General features: G+C 44.7%; 1 protein-coding gene across 4 annotated transcripts in view; it reads left to right on the top strand.

Moving 5' to 3' along the window:
- COL26A1 (collagen type XXVI alpha 1 chain) overlaps window positions 1-14655 on the top strand; it is a 1569010-nt gene that overhangs the window by 132924 nt on the left and 1421431 nt on the right. Inside the window, exon 1 of one of the 4 annotated variants that reach the window (XM_069614998.1) lies at window positions 3712-3910. The exons of the other annotated variants lie outside the window; for them this stretch is intronic. The gene's annotated coding sequence lies outside the window, so the exon portion shown is untranslated. Of the gene's footprint in view, window positions 1-3711; window positions 3911-14655 lie in introns of those variants that run through there. 4 annotated transcript variants of the gene reach the window in all.

Below are 14655 nucleotides of genomic sequence, written 5' to 3'. Positions count from 1 at the left end.
CAACGCCCCAGCCTTTTAACCTCCTTCTCTGATGGACCCATCTTGCTACCTTAGATGCCGCCCCCTTCCTGCAAGAATGAGTTCCAAAACCTCTGCTCTCTCTCCCCCGGGCTACCAAACCCTCCTCATGACCCTCAAAACTTGTGCTGCTGACACTGCCGACTCGTCCTTGTGCTGAAAGACCAACCCTTCTCACAACTCCTTGCTACCTCCATCCAGAAGCACCCCACAGCCCTTTCCTTCCTGATCCGTCTTCGATCTACAGATCTTTATCCACCTAATTCTGATAAATGAACATCTCCCCACCTTAGACCTCCTTCCCCTGCTATCCTGTTCCCCTCCTGTTCTCCCTTGCCCAACCCTCCAGCACCTTACGTCCATAACATAATTTTTCCCCCACTGCACCAGGGGCCCTCCCGCACCCCCGTCGATGCAGCTCCATCTCATCACTGTTCCACCCCACTGCACCAGGGGCCAACCTGCCCCCGTCAATGCAGTTCACTCTCATTGATGTTCCCCCCTCTTCACCAGGCGCCAAACATGCACCCCTGTCCCTGTCCTACAATCCACATAACCTTCACTTCACATAGCATCTCTGCACACTTAACTTGTGTGCCGCTCTTCTGCTCCTTTACTCAAGCACAAACTGATGTAACCCCTTTTTGCCCCCAGTAAATTCTTCTGCTACTCCTAGCCAAACTTGCAATACTCCCTGACTGCTCCTGCCAACCTCACCTTGTAACGTGGGCATTTAGCACCTGCCATAGCCTGCGCCTTGTTTTCTACCAAAATGCAAACCGGGGCCACTACCTGACACTTGAAATTGAGATACCCCATTAAACTCTGTATGTCTCTCAGTATTATTTTCCGGGCTTTTATTGCCTTCTCCAGCAACCCTACAAGCCTGCTCATCTTGTTGTGCGGGAAGCGTGAGGACATGCCACAGCATCCAACTCCCTCCCTAGAAAGGTCAACACCTCCACCGCTCATCAGTTATATCCTACCGCCAATGGCACTCCCAATTCCTGCATTAATGTCTGAAAAACCTCCACTTCCTCCGACATTCCTGTTCTCTGCCTGCCACACTGCAAATTGTCCAGCTAATGTACCCTCCTACACAACCCAGACTGTAAGTAAAACCTGCTGCACCAACAGAGCTAATGCGCACAACCATAGACATGAAAATGCCCATCCCTTAGGCAACGCCTTGTCCACATATCTTTGGCCTTTGCACTGCATCCGATGCATCCTTGGACTTTGATAACTCTCTTAAAAACCATTTCCAAAACCTTTCCCCAAACTCTTGGCCCCCTCCCTATCACGGTAAACTGAGCCACTCCTCCAGAACTGCAACTTGAGTTTGAGCCTTCCCCCACAACTCTTTGCCCTGTTCCCAGCCCTCTCCCTCTGTCCCCTGTTTGGAAACATTGCGAAACCAGATTCCGTCCTCTGCATCTACTACACTTGTGCTTAAACTTGCACACCGTTCTCATGCAGCTTTCTTTATTGAACACCCAACATGCTGCTGAGGGCTAACCCCTGCCTCCTCCCCGCCCCCTCCCTGGCGGGGCGACCATGAAAGGGCTGGTATAGCACAGGTAAACCGCTCGCTGTATGCAGCATTGGTGCTGGCCGCGTAGGCACCTTCCATTGTAGCCAGAGATCCATGTCAATCTCTCCCCACACTGCTTGGCTATCCTCCGCCAACCTTGCCCTAAACTCTTCATTGTATCTCACACATGCGAAACCCCCGAAACCCGTAAATGCCTTCCTTATTACACCCATGTATTTTAGTAATGCTACACACCTCTCTGGAAACTTCTCGCAGTAAACACTTGCATATATAATAAATGCTGACGTCCAATTATCAATTGTGACCGGCATCTTTGGCCTTGTGGCCAACTCCCTCTTTTCCTCCCTAGACTCTTCTTTTGCTCTCACCTCCCTGTGCAGGAGTTTAAAAACATTCACAAACTCTCCTACCCATATCTTTTCTTTTGTCGCCCCATCAAATGCACACCTAGCGGCTTTATAAGGCATCCTTTTGTCCTTCCCTCTACCTTCTGCAGTCCTCTACTTGGGAACCTCAATCACCCCTTGAGCCACGGGCTCCGCCACCTTGTCAGTTTGTACTTCCAACGAGGATACACATTTCCCACTCTTTCTTACCAAGGACCCCGTAGTCAGAGACTCCCTTTACCCGCCTGTCCCCTGTGCCCCAGCTCCCTCCCTGTGTGTCCCCACCTCGTGCCCAACCTGTGCCATGCCACTGACCACTCCCACTCACCTCTTTCTGCCCTGCCGTGACCTAGCCACGGCATCCTGCCCTCCATTCCGACACTCCTCTTCTCTTTTCTCACCGGGCTCCTGCTGCAGGGACAAAAAACATCAGCAGAGTCCCCTAACCAATTTCCCCACTGTCCTCTTGCACTTCTTCCTCCCAACCTGAAATTCCCCTTCAAACCTTAAGCCCCTCCTCACCCTTTCGCTTCCCCGTAAACCATTTTGTTCCTCATCCTCCCACTGTCCAACATTCTCCTCTTCCCATTCATTATCCCCAGTGAAATGCCATTGTTGTTGCGAGCGCATGCTTGGACTGGGCAGCTCCTCTTTGGGTGAGCCCGTGGCGTCTGCCCCGCCGCTCCTTTGACGTCTTCTCAGCGGGGCCACGCCAACCTCTACCTGCTCCTCTCTTCTTGGGTGAGGGCTTCTCTCCTCCACCCTTTGCTCCTCTGTGCTAGGGGCCATGCTGCGCCCTCTAGTCTGCCCTCTGCAGTCTTCTAGAGGGGCCATTCTCAAGCCCTCTTGTACCACCTCCTCAGGAACCATGAGGTTCATACTACACCCTCCGTCTAACGCCCTCCTAGGTGGGGAGGTCGTTCTGCATTGTCCCCTTTTCTCACTAACAGGCGGGGATAGAGCCTTCCTCTGTCCACTTGCACTCTTTTGAAGGGATTTCCCTCCTCTGCCCTGCCTCCCCTCTTTGGGCCCTGTGGACCCTAGCCTCGCCCCTATCCTGCCTCATGCCTACCTCTTTCCCTGTTCCTGCACCACTAACGCCTCCCTTGGCCCCTTAACCCCCTTTTCCCCATAACTTCCCCCACTGCCCGATCCAGCTGGGCTTTAGATGCCCTGCTAATAATTCTCAGGGCTTCCCTCAATGCCTGGGCTTCCACCAAGCCCCTGAAACCAGAGCCCTGTCCTGCCATGCTGCCACAATCTGAAATTAAACCCATTTAATGATGCTGTTCCCTGACGCAACTCCCAAAATGGCTAGCTCCCGAGCCTGAACAATATCTGCCTCTGGGGCCTGACTTAAGATATATGTTATGGAAGCAATACCAGCCTTCCTACCTGTAACCTGAATCAATCCCCCTTTTATTATAATACCCACCACTGGCAGGAAGGCACTAACTCCCTAAAGCAGGGAAATGCTCCCGGCAACGGAAAATTGGGTGTGAAAACGTGCCCCCCAATCTAATTAATAGATTAATGACAAAACCATTTTTTTAAAATGTTTTTTTTTTTATTCTCTAGAGCCCTATAGCAAGCGCACACAGAGCTATTTCTCTCTTATACGCGCCACTTGAGTAACTTCGTTGCACCACAGGAATGAAATCCTAAACTGTGCTGTCCCTTTAAGGGGTCTGCACTGCCCCCAGGTGGCGGAAAGCCGGCACTACACTGTACTGCACACACAGTTGAGGACGCAATCTGAGGACATGCACGAAAGAACACTCCCGGTGTCGTGCTCTGCTCGCCCTTGCACAAAAACCCCCAATACTGAAACCTTGCTGGAAAACCTTGGCCCTAGGATCGGCTAAGACCAGGAGAAAAATATCCCTTTTCCTGAGGCACCAGGAGACGGGGAACGGGCCCCACAGTGCTCCGTACGGCAGATCGCCCCCAGGTACACCCAGGAAGTGCTTTATTTACAGCACCTCCGACTATCCGCCATAATGCTGTAACTTACATTTTTTGTTTTTTATTATAACTGTGCTCTCCCGCTCTCCCATCCCAAGAAAAACCCTCTACCAATATCCGATCCTTGAAACCCTACCTCCAAATTGACGCCCACAATCAAGGTCCAACGCAGGCAAGGCTCGGGAGCAGCGACCTGGACAAACGCTCGTCCTAACCATCGCCTGCTTCTGAACCTTACCTGCCCTCTTAAATATCCCCTGCGGTGCTCTATGCGCAGGCCGGCTCGCTGGCTTGTGCAGTGGCCAAAGTCATCCCGGGGGGAGACCCCCTCCTCTTCTGCAAACAGTACATGTATTCCATAAGCGTTAAGGAAACTACTTTGAGAATGTTAATTTGCAAGTTAGTTCATTTACATCTTTCGTGCCGTGTGCATGATTAGGGCTTAATGTTTAAATAGGGCATTTTGGAATCAGTTTGCATGCTTAGTCAATGCTTAAGAAATACCTTGGACTGGGCAAAGCATTTACTTTGCGAACATTTTATAGCCTACTTCAAGCACTGGCAAACATGAAATTGTAGAAAATATGACATCCGTCCCCCATTGCCATCCGTTCCTGCGCCGTCTGTTACTTGCATGCCATAACTCTACCCTTTGCACTGCCCTTGCCTCTCTGCCACCCATGGTGGGTTCCCCGATTACATTTCCCATTTCACGCATGGGCACCTCACAGCCTTGACAGACATAAGTAGAGACAGCAGGTTGATGCCTAGGCGCCCCAGGGACTGGCAGTTGGTATGTAAGGTAACGTGGTCTCGCATAGCGTGATTAATGCCTTTTACCTGCCTTGCTGTCTCACTTTAAATGTGAGTAGTTAGACTAGTTCTTGTTTGCCCTTCGTAAATGTACATTCCCACTATGAATCTAGGATTACAAGAACACCAGTCGAATTTTCATGCCTTACATAGGTCATCCCTACGGTGACCAGATGTCCCGGTTTTGCCAGGACTGTGCCAGAATTGGGCCCCCTGTCTCCCCCCATCCCGAGAGTATTTTTGAATTTAGAAACCCTGTCCCCGTTTTGGGGAAGGGAGTGTCACTGTCCCGGTTTTGGGGAAACGCAGGGTGACTACGTAATCTGCCCACAATTCTAAACTAAATGAACCTCATTAGACTTGCAGAATTTTGCCTTCTCAGGGTGGGCTTGAACCGCCAACCTTCCAAGTCCCAGCCACATCCATTAAATACTTGCCCTAGAGGCTGGCTGAGTAATGAGTAAATAGCAAAGCACCCAATATCAATCGGAGCAACAGCTCCTTTGTTATGAATGTGCAATTTATATGTAGGAACAGTGCTGGGAATACTGAGGGATGCGGGGGCGGCCGGTGGGCCAGTTAAGGGGAGGGGGATATTTTGGTGGGGGTTTAATGGGGTGGAGAGGGTAAGCGATAAGGTGGGAGTGAGATAGTCCATTTATGTTGTTGAACGTCCTGTTTTGTTGCCTTAAAATTCTGGTCACCCTAGTCAACCCACCACACATGCCTGCTCTCTGCTTATTGGCACAGCCTCCTAATAGCCCATCATGCCCATGTGACTCTTTTAACCAGGCCTACTGGATTTTCGTGGGCAGTTTGTTAAAGGGGATACATCCCCCAGAAATGACAATGCACTTGATTGCTGTGGTATCTTGTAGTAATGTGCCTCCTGTACATTACGCCATGCTTAGTTGTCAGTGGGACGGCTCTCAGTGGAATGTGATGGTGTCAGTGGAATGTTGGTGTTGTTTGAAGGATATGTTCTGTGATATTTAGAGTGACCTGAGCTGGTGCATGGATGGGCCAGTGTTTTATATCCCTGTGCGTCACTAGGATTTATGGTGTACAGCTGAACACAAATAAACTTACCGATTTACCTGGTTTCCTGCATGGTGCTTGGAGGAAGAACCCCCACCTTGGCTACGTCACATCTTTTTTTACTTAAGTTCAGGTTACATGTTTCCAAGTTACAGGTATCAGGTAAGAATGTTCGGCAAGAGGCATACAGAGACATCCACCGGGCCCCCTCATCCAGACAGCGCACGTCCAAATGACCCTCAACAGAACACTTTGCAGGGAAAACACTCATTCAGTATTCCACATTCAACATTCCACAAGCATCCACCGGCGTTCCACAGCTGACATGCTCACAGCACAGACACAAGGAGAGCAGCAGTTTACAACCCAGTACTTTCCATGACCAGATTTGTAGGTCCCAATGCCCAGAATGCAAAGTGTTGATGGCCGAAAAGTTAAAACTGGATTCCGTGGCAGCACTCAACGTGGGACCACTTCACAGCTGTATACTCCATTAAAAAACTATAGGCTACTGGAGTGAAGTTTAAAAACAGTAAATTGGGATAATCAAAAGTAACTGCAAAAAAAGTAAAATATATTAACATTATAACAAGTAATGTGCCCAGAAAAGCCTTTTCGGCTCACAGATGTAATGTCTGGAATTGTTACGGACAGCGAACACTGCATCCCTTTTGTTTATCAAAGCATCTGTGGTTGCCAGCTCACTGTTTGTATTTGAGTCTACTAAGACATAGCCCCCTCCGAGCAGGAAAGCTGTTTTGATCTTTGCATCATATTTTCAGAGCACAGCAATATCTGCTGGCCTTCCCTTGGCGTGTCACATTGCCCTGATGCTGTTAGGATAACATTTTTAATAACATAACCGCAGGGGCGCATTTTCCAGTGTGCGGGGCGCAAGATCCTGTTTTGGTTAAAAACAGGTGTCCAACATGTCTTGCTTGAATTGAAAACGTTGCTTTTTTTGAGAAACCACAGAAAGTATGTGATAGAGCAGCAACAACTGCCTCACAAGCTCTGGAAGAGCCCTAAGGGCGCAGATACGGGGCCTGGCGAACAACGCATTTTTCAATCGGAGTTCTCCCATGAAAAACGCTTTGTGAATCAGGCCCACAGTAATTAATAATAATCTGTTACTCATGTAGCATAAAAATAAGTATATACAAATATTATGACCCAACCGAAATGTGTACTCAGTTGATGCCCTCGGAAGGATGCAAGGGTGAGTGGGCTTTGCCAGGTGGGATACTTTCATTACAGATGCCTAAACCTAACCCTAACCCTAACCTATGCTGGAAGGGCCTGATTCAGACCTTCATCCTGAGGGGGGGGGGAGCATGAGTAGCCTTTTTCTAGATAGTGTCCCCACACCAATCGTTTAGTATTCAGATGGGGACGGGGTGGTCTGCCGCATCCGAAGGCCCGTAGAGCTGGGGCAGAGTCATTTGCATGTTAGGTGGGCGTGACTCAGCCGGCCATCATTCCGAGAGCAGGATTGGATAATATCAAATGTGGATGAAATGCTGACAGGCGCTGAAGATCAATTGCCCTCGGGCCAAGACAGAGCGTCTCCTGTTAGAGGTGCCTGACTCATCTCTTTATCTTTCTACAGGATGAGTACTATTGAAGTGAAGTGAATACATGTAATATATGTAGCCTTCGTCATGGGAAGTACTTTTGTTAAGCTGTCAGGGTCGCGTTAGAGTATGCCATGTCTAGCCCTGAGCCTGCCATTATCATTTCATTCCCGTGAGTGCAGTAGCATGAGTTCGCTTTAGTACGTTAATATTAAATATAAAATGCAGAGATTTAATATCTAGTCTTAGGTTCCACAGACTCTCTGCTTGGGCTACAGCAAAATCAGTCCCATACCAGATGTGCTTGACCCATCTTTACATCAAATGCTCATTTAGTATACATGAGCCCTAGCCCCTGATTATCCACTTGATCACAATGTGGGATCTTGGGCAAAATGCTTCATCTCTGTACGCCTCAGTACCCTCATCTGTCACCTAGAAACCTAACAGCATCAGCCATTGAGCTCTCTACCAATAAGTGTGGGTGGGGGGTGGGGTTTACCCTTTCCAAATACACCAACTTTCTGCCTCTGTCTCCGTGCCCGTCAGTTTATGATGTTGGTATGATTCTTATAATCGTAATCTTTCATTTAATGCCAATGGAAGGTTAAGAATGTACCATGAGTCCCTTATTGAAGCTTTTGAATACTGACATGCATGTGCTGAAGGTTGTATAACTGCCTTGCATTTGAAGAGACTCAGGCACAGGTCCAAGACCTTGAGAGCTCCTTAATCATGGGTCTTTGTGGACCTTTTCTCTGCTGAGAGAGTGGCAAGGAACAAGTTAATCCTGTGGGCCAGGAGCCAGAGTTTCTGACGGGCTTGATTTGTATGTATTTGGAACTTGCCTTCTGAGTTAGCGAAGAAAGTCTAATAACGGAGTGCATTTATGGCAAAGGAACTTTGAGCTTGGCGGTTTTGTTGCAGCCGAGACGCTTTTTTTGGCTGATGCAGAGCACCATGCGGAACGGAGTACGCAGGAGTGCAGTTGGAGCAAGGGAGCACATACGGTAAGCTCCCCAGCCCCCTGCCATTTCAATTACATCATACTTTGTTTCTCTATTATTTTAGTACAGGAGGTATGGTTGTTGGAATATCTGCACTTTGACGGCTTTCATACAGTATTTCAGCTTGCCACCCGACGTCCAATAGCCTGCCCTTATGGAGGCCTAATCACTGCTTCTAAAAGTTCATATAGGTTTACAATAGATACAAAATACACTGTGTATGAGGGTATTTTATCTGCAAGTATTATGTGTTGAGCTAATGAAGCATCCCCATCCATTCTAGTCATAAACATTTACTGGAACCCATCTAAATGCGACATTCTAACATTCCAATCAAACTCAACAAACCTTCTGGATGAATAGTCTGCTCATGTACCTAATGGCTCTATATTAATTGGAGGAGATTTTAACACTAAGGGCTTGATTCACAGAAGCCTTTTATAATGGCGCGATCCCATTGGAAACCGCTCTGTGAATCAGGCCCTAAGTGTGGGATTTATGTTCGGTCTTGCATTCCAGGAAAACCTCCCAGTCATTGTTGGTCCACTTTTATGAGAAGCAATGATTTAATCATGCTCAGTGGAAATGTGGTTGGTGAGCTAGACTGTGCGTATATGTGGCATGTGGGTGTTTCTACATCGATTACATGTATGCACGTGAGGTATTATTCCATAGGTGCTTGAGTTTACACATCTTATAAAACAACCTGAGTGACCATAATCTGTTAGCTGCAGAGTTTAGTTGGATGTCCTCTCTTACTAACAACATGGAATCTAGTAACTTAATCACTAGCAGCTAAGGAGCTCTCATTTCTTGGAGGCCTCAAATAATCAATAAACTTCAGAGTACATTACACAACACAAATAAAATTGATGCAATTATGCCATCGCATATTAGTGTATTTCTTCAAGACCGCTGTATGACGAGGCAGTGTCACAGAAAGAAAGATGGATTTGTCAACAGTCTAGAACTGTCCAAAGAGGGAATTTGCAGAGGGATTAGAATTATCTGAAACATCACTGCCACTTAATGCTGCAGTATAACAGAGAAGTCATGTTGGGTACACTCACAGCAAAATCTGATGAACAATTTTGGCGGCTAGTAAACAATACAGAGTACAAACATCTGGGAGTTCAAATTAACCCCATTTCTATCAGGACAACACACTTTATTGCACTATATGGGCCTGGACTATCATTGACAATAGCCTCCCAACTTTTGTGGAATCTAATTGGTCACTTACCTTTTGATATAGAGGACATTTTACTAACAATTAAACAGTCTTCTAATTCTAAAGTTCCTTGCCTGAACGGCCTTTCTAAAATAATCTTGAAAAATACTCCTGGGCTGTGGTCTGCATTTCCCTTTATATTGTTCGCTGATATCATTGCAACAGTGAAAACCCCAGAAGTCGTCATTCGAGGCCCCCATTTACAAATGAGGAGACCGCCTAAACCCGAGCAACTACAGACCTATAACATTACTCGATGCGGACAGTAAAATCTTTGCCTTCTTCTGAGGGAGTTGGAAAATTGGGCTGCTAAATCGGGTCACTTGAATAAACACCAATACGGATTTAGGGGTACTATTGGCACTACCCTGAATGGGTTACTTTTACATTTCATAAAGCAAAAAAAACTCAAAATTCAACTCCTAGCTACATGGGTTTTGTAGATTTTACCTCAGCATTTGAAAAAATGAACCGTAATCTAATGTGGACAAAACTGTCAGCTGGGGGGCTTCCTAAAGTCCTCTTAAGTACACTAATCTATATGCACACTCAAACAAGCATTTGAATTCGACTAGTGTGGAAGACTAGAAAAAGCCACAACTTGAGAATTGGTTGATAGACATGCAAATACTTTAGCATTTTGAGAAATCTCAATCAATTCTATTCAATCGGGAGGGTGAATATGTGAAAAGATGGGGAACCTTTAATGATCCGTATGGGTAGGTGTAGGTTGGGGTACTGTAGTTTACTGGTAAATTTTAAGTTGGGGGTTGGATGTTAGGTGGGGTGGTGGTGGTGTTTATGTCTTATGATTTATGTTGTCTTTGTTGTCTTATTTATCGAGCCTCAAGGGTGGGTAATGATTATGCTTGTGTCTTGTGTATTGTTATTATAGATTGGCTAGATAAACTTGGTTATTTGATTTTTAAGTGGCCACACACATTAACGAACTGCGCCGCACTTGATAGGTGAATGAAAATCCCTTTTAGTTGTTATGATCATTTTCAAATTAAATGAAAACATGCAGTGCCCTATCGGATTACATGTGTTTCACATATATATTCACATCCGAAGAGCCAAGTATTCACGGGTTAAATCACCCTTCAAAGTGCGCATTCGGTCTCCAATACTTGGCTCTTCAGATGTGAATATATATGTGAAACTTAGACCTTATTTGCTCTTATTTGAAAAAGACACTGATGTGTTGAAACACGTGAAATCCGATAGGGCACTGCATGTTTTCATTTAATTTGTTCTAATAAACCCTGGAACAATCTACATTTACCACGCCTCGATTGGGCAACTTATTCTTCCCATGGTTAACATATGCTGACGACGTGGTCCTTATGAACCACGCTCCTAAAGGTTTGCAGAGGCTTTTAGTCACCTTAAATAACTATGCAAAAACCATTGACCAAATCATCAACAACAATGAAACTAAGATAATGAGTCTGCTCCACTTGGCAGAAATGAAATCATAGTTGGACACTGTATGGTGCCCCTTTGGAGGCTGTGTCACATTTCACTTACATGGACTTTCCCTTCTTCTCTACTGACAGTAAGATCGTTGACAAAATGCTCCCTAAAATGAAAACGCTGAAGACTAAATATGGTCAATTATTAATGTTAATTATATATTACACTGCCAAATGTATAAACCAAATCATATATGGTATTAAAACCTTGCTATCATTTCATTTAAATTATCTGGAGTTGGTCGAAACAAACATTTGGATATCCGCGATGCAGCTCAGTAATTGCATTGTGGGAGTTGTCATCCAATATGAATTGGGTTTGCTTTCTCTAAAGGCTAGAGGTGTATGCAACCTAATATAAATATATATTCAGAAAGAAAACTTTGTTAAAGGGACGTTATGGTTCCAACTAAAACCGAAAACCCCCTGAAAGTCTCCAGTTATGGTGAGCTAAGCAACCATATCTCGCGCCACCACCGTGCATTGCTAAGACTAACACCCAGTACATCAAAGATGACATCCCAAAATTCTTTTTTTTCCCATAGACTGAATGGGGGAAAAATGTTGCACACGCCTACAGCCCAAACCGCTGGATGGATTTTCACCAAATTTGCGGCAGGAGCTGTGCCTTGGTCCCTTGGTCCCGAAATCGTGCTTTTGTAAATTTGGTGAAAATCCGTCCAGTATTTTTTTCTTTTTTAAATGATCAAAAAGTAGGTCTAAAAAAATTAATGATATCTATGTCCGCTCCGCGGACACACTTCCCTGTTCGCTCCGCAGGCAAGATATGGATGGGCTAATTGGTCGCGTCATGTCCGCCGGCATGTGACGCATTCGCTGATTGGATGGTGAAGAGCGTGAAGTGCCTCAGATTGTTACGATGCGCCCGCCATCTTGGATCAGCGTTTTGGTGTCCGCGGACATCGCCACAAAAAGATATTAAAAAACACAACATTGCACTTGTTAAACTTGTCAAATACTGTCTGGGGAGGTGAGGGTTGATGTGGATGGGATGGGATATGGCAGAAAGAAGCAAAAAACAGGTGTTTTTTTAGCACAAAAGTCATACGGCACATTTGGAGGTGTTCCACAACATAATGTGCGTAAAGTAGAGGCGAGGGACTAATGTGTCTGTGTTAAAATGTATTTAAAATAATATTGGAGTCGGACTGCCGCTCCTTAGAGTCTGGCATTTGAGGCAGCCAGCTGCACTGTCTGATGCAAAGAGCGGCCCTGCATGTGCATGAGAATAACAGTTCTCATGGCATCAGTGAGGAAAGTTTTTGCAAAGTGAGAATGTATTTAGATTCTGAGTGAAGGTCACCAGCTTTGAATTTTGGTTGTGAGCTAAGGAAGCCCACGCATGGGACACACAGTATAAGGTTCAATTGTTTTTTGACCTTGAGAGAAAGGCACAATTCCGTAAGGAATGCAATAAGAGGAGGTTTGTAATAATGATAGATTTGATAAGGTTATGCATTCCAAAAGTTTGTAAGGAACATGTAAATTCAGTTCATCAAGAATCTTTGGTGCAAACGCAGTGAGCGTTACGGTCTGACTTACTCCAAGAGAATGGAAATGGTGAATATAATGTAAGTTTGATTTTGACGATTGAATACCAGAACAAGCATTAACGTATTATCTGAAGATTAATTTTGGTTATATTCTATTTGTTTGTTCTGTGTTGCTTATTGCAATGTAACGCAAGTACTATCTTTGTGTGTAGTTGTCTTTTTTTTAATTGGTTATGGGGAGTGCAGCATTGAGGTGCATGTAGACCATCGCTAGGTTCACCCAGCTTCAATGCTAATATTTCATTAAAATGTCATGTATGACCATATCCAATTGTGTATCAGTTTCCACATTGTTTTCTCTTTGTTGAGATTGTTTGATGTGTGTGCTAATCATTAGTTTAAACTCTATGCCGAATTAAAAAGTCAATAGATACATTGTAATAAAGTTCGGTATTGAGACACATTTTCTATTGAGACACTTTTTGTGTTATATTTTCGAAACTGATACAATCTACCTTTCTGCGATTGTCATAGGTTCCAGATGCCAACTGACGGCTTCATTAATCAGCAGCTGCACATAGTTGTCAATGCCTGGATCACAGTGACTGTTTTTTGGGATGATCGCCCAGGGCCAATGTGCCCGTACGCTGTACTAGCGATTAGGAGTAACATAACATCCTTTATGGTGGTCTAGGCCCAAGTTGATGCAGAAGGCCTGGAATTCACTGTGCGACCCAAGCGGTTATTTTATCGAAAACGAACACCTTGTGTACGCAAAAAGAACAAAGGGTGACTCACGATAAACATTTTAGATCGCACGCGAAGAAACAAATTTGCAATTTGATTGAATATGGCAATAGTCTGATGTTCTCGGAGCATTTATTGTGAAATAAAAAGTACTTTACTAATCGTACAGTGTTATTGTTTTCTAAGTACGGTTTAATATTCATAGTGGACCATATACTTTTTTTGCAAAGTTTGGTGTGGATTTGTCCAGGGGGAGCGAAGGTATAAGCCGCCCAAAAAGTGCTCTTCCTATGGGATGAGCAACTTAACCATAACTACATGACCACTACCGTGGCCGTGTAATATATATATATATGTATGACACTATACCTACCCAATGAATTCACTATACATAGATATGAATGACTTTTACAAGGGATTTAGGATAGAGAAAGACTGTGGATGTTGCAGAAATGTAACTTAGCTCTAAAAGATCTGGACTGTACTAAAGAAATATTGTTCCATGCCCCACAATTCGTAAAGAAACAGCTCTAGGAATGTGATTGGATAACCACATTAAATGAAATCACTGGGTTTAAATGATACCCTGATTTAGCCCGCAAACATAATACTTTCGCCGTGTTATCTCATAAAATGTCCCAATGCTAACTGGAGACATATATTCCTGAGAGCTTGTCTTAATTTAATATCGACTAGGAAGATCTTCCATATTAGACATAAAGAAACACACCCCATCTGGTCGCTTCTGTGAAGCTGATACTACTGAATCTTTAAAGCACCTTAAGGCATCCTGTCCTGTTCTTACTGGTTCTCGAATCAAATATTTCTGAAAATGTGTGTGTAATCTGGTGCGGTTGGAGACTGATCCACATTGATCAAGAACATAATTAGGATAAAACACCTCACTAACACTAACTGCAATTTGTTTTTTATATATTTAAAATGAATCAATTAAGACCAGAAAGGAGTTTTAACTTGATGCATGAATTCATTTGACTATATATATATGTATAATACATTACTCACCGTAATCGTATTTCTGATGCTTGTATCTGCGTAGATTCACATGCTGTGCATAGGCCGACATCTAGTGGAAGCTGCAGAGTATTACAGTTTGTTTTTCGAAACTCGAAAATGGGCGTCGACACAGTGCGTGCCAGTAATACTATCCCTAATACCTTGTAACAAAACCCTTGAAATTCATGGAAAATACTTTATTTGCAGGGACATCATCTACACATTACTTCCATCATGGAAATATCGGGAGTTGGTAAAACAGGAGTCTATGCAGGTGACATCACTGCTGAAGTTAATTATGCACAACTACAGCTC

The sequence above is a fragment of the Ambystoma mexicanum genome, chromosome 9, assembly GCF_040938575.1.
Source record: "Ambystoma mexicanum isolate Mex_15411 chromosome 9, UKY_AmexF1_1, whole genome shotgun sequence".
NCBI classification, from domain to species: domain Eukaryota; kingdom Metazoa; phylum Chordata; class Amphibia; order Caudata; family Ambystomatidae; genus Ambystoma; species Ambystoma mexicanum.
Note: the sequence above shows the minus strand (reverse complement) of the source record. Positions and strands in the feature narration are given on the sequence as shown.